The sequence below is a fragment of the Tenrec ecaudatus genome, chromosome 3 (assembly GCF_050624435.1).
Source record: "Tenrec ecaudatus isolate mTenEca1 chromosome 3, mTenEca1.hap1, whole genome shotgun sequence".
Taxonomy (NCBI): domain Eukaryota; kingdom Metazoa; phylum Chordata; class Mammalia; order Afrosoricida; family Tenrecidae; genus Tenrec; species Tenrec ecaudatus.
Window position 1 is genome coordinate 125,463,071 of NC_134532.1, and position 2,464 is coordinate 125,465,534.

A 2,464-nucleotide genomic window follows, 5' to 3' on the forward strand; every position below is an offset into this window, starting at 1 on the left:
CGTAGTTGCTGGAGTTAAAACTGACGTGACAGCACAGAAGAACACAAAAAAAATTTAAGAGTTATTAAAGTTATCTGACAAAGATTTTAGAGGGGCCACGATAAAAATGGTTCAACACCATTTTAAACATACTTGAAACAATAAGTCTCATAAAACAAATATAAAGATAAATTAAATTGAAATTAATGGGCAATATAATAATTGTTATAAAACCTCAGTGGAGGGTATCAATAGTAAAATGAGGAGTAGATGAAAGGCCTGTGAACTAAAATATATAAAAATATAATTTACTTAAATAAAAATAGAGAAAGTAAATGAAAGGATTGGTGGGACTAATGCTGCTATAGCCAAAGGTATAATGTCTTTGGATTTCTGAACAGAGTAGAAAAAAGGGAACATCTGGAAGATACTTGAAGAAAGAACAGCTAAATATTTTACAATTAAAAAAAAGATTAACTGGGAGAAGTCTGCATCAATAGTTAAACATTCAGAAGGAAAAGAAAAACACGAGAGAGAAATGACAAGTTAACCAAAGGGCTGAGAGGCGGTTAAGAATCATTTTGAATTTCTTCTTTGAAATAACTGGCAGAAAATTTGTCAAAATACAAAGAAAAGACTTGCTGGCCCAGAGTCATATATGTGTAAAAAGATCAAAATTCTTTTTTAAAAAGACCAGACTTTCTGGTTCAATAGGGACTGGTAGAACCCCTGAGAATATAACTCCTATTCATTCATAAATTCTGAGAATGAACTCATCTGAGGGCTCAGTCAAACAAGAGCTTTGGGTAAGGTACACTATAGTCCTCAAAGTGACATCTTTGTTTCTCGTTACTTTAAAGAGGTCTTGTGCAGAAAGATCAATCCAATGAAATAATTTGATTTTTTAAAACTGTTGCTTCCATGAGAATTGACAGTGGATCCAAGCAAAATAAAATCCTTAACAATATCAGGTTTTCTCCATTTATCATAATGTTGTCTGTAGGTCCAGTTGTAAGGATTTCTTCCTACTTTCTTCTCAGCTGAAATCCCTATGACATATTACAATCTTTGATTTTAATCAGCAAGTGCTTCGATTTCTCCTAAATCACAGCACGGAGGTTATGTCATCCGCATATCCCAGGTTGTTACAATGCATTCCACCAATTCTGACGCTGTGTTGTTCTTATAATTCCGCTTCTGTTATTGTTTGTCAGCAGCCAGATTGAATAAGTATAGTGAAAGGATACCACCTTGATAGATATCTTTTCCAAATTTAAGCTGCCCAGTATTTCCTTGTTCCATTTGAAAGACTGTCTCTTGGGCCTGTGCAGGTTCTGGATGAACACAATCTCATTTTTCTCAATGCTATCTATAGTTTTTGTTTTATGTGATCTATGCAGGCAAATGTCTTTACATCATCAATAATAATAAGCTATAAATATTTTAATTTAAAATTAATAAAAATAAAATAATAAATCATATAAAATAATAAAATCAACAAAAGGTAACATTTTTCTGATACTTTCTGCTTTCATCCAAGATTTGCCAGATATCAGCAATCATGTCCCTTGCTTCATGTCCTCTTCTGAATCTGAATAATTTTTGGAAACTCCCTGGAATGTATTTCTGTGATCATTTTAAAATTATCCTCAACAAAATTGTACTCTGTATGATATTAATGAGATTGTTTGATTATTCCCAAATTCTCTTAAGTTACCTTTCTTTGGAATGGGCACACTTTTGCATCTCTTCCAGTCAGTGCACTAGGTAGGTCTCTTCACATGTTCTTGCCATGGACGAGTCAGTGCTTCCAGTGCTTCGTCGGTTATATAAGCATTTCTATTTGTATTTTGCCAATCCCGATACTTATTTTTCCTAATACCTTCAGTGCAAGTTAGCCTTCTTCCATCAATGCCACTGGTCCTTGATCCTATGCTACCTCTTGAAATGCTTCAATATCAACCAGCTCTTCTTGGTATAATGAGAAAATTCCCTCCTTTCACCGTCTTTGGATGCTTTCTGCATTGTGTAATAGGACTTGGTGTGATTTGGACACTATGCAAATAACATAGCTTAATCTGGCTTGAGTTTTTCTTAAGAATCATACGGCTTTAGCGGTAATCTTCAACATGCTGAGAGAGAAATGCTCCTGAGTTTAGTTCTCAATTCATATCATGAACAATTTATGTGTATCTGTTTAGGTCAAATTAACATTTTTTAGCCTTATAATTTTCATGAAGCCAGTCCTCTAACAGTTTCGTTAACATTTTCCCTGTCTTTGATTGCTGCGTGCAAATACCTAAATCAATAGAAATCTGGAGGTAAATAAAAAAGTATTGCTACTATAATTCCAGTTAACAAATTCATGAGTTTATTCCAAATAAAGTTCATCTAAGCATGTCTCTGTCTTCAGTGGATAGCTACAGACAAGTTCTCTTGGCGATAGTCTTGTCTTTGAGTGCCTTTTGGGTGCAGAGGAAGATTT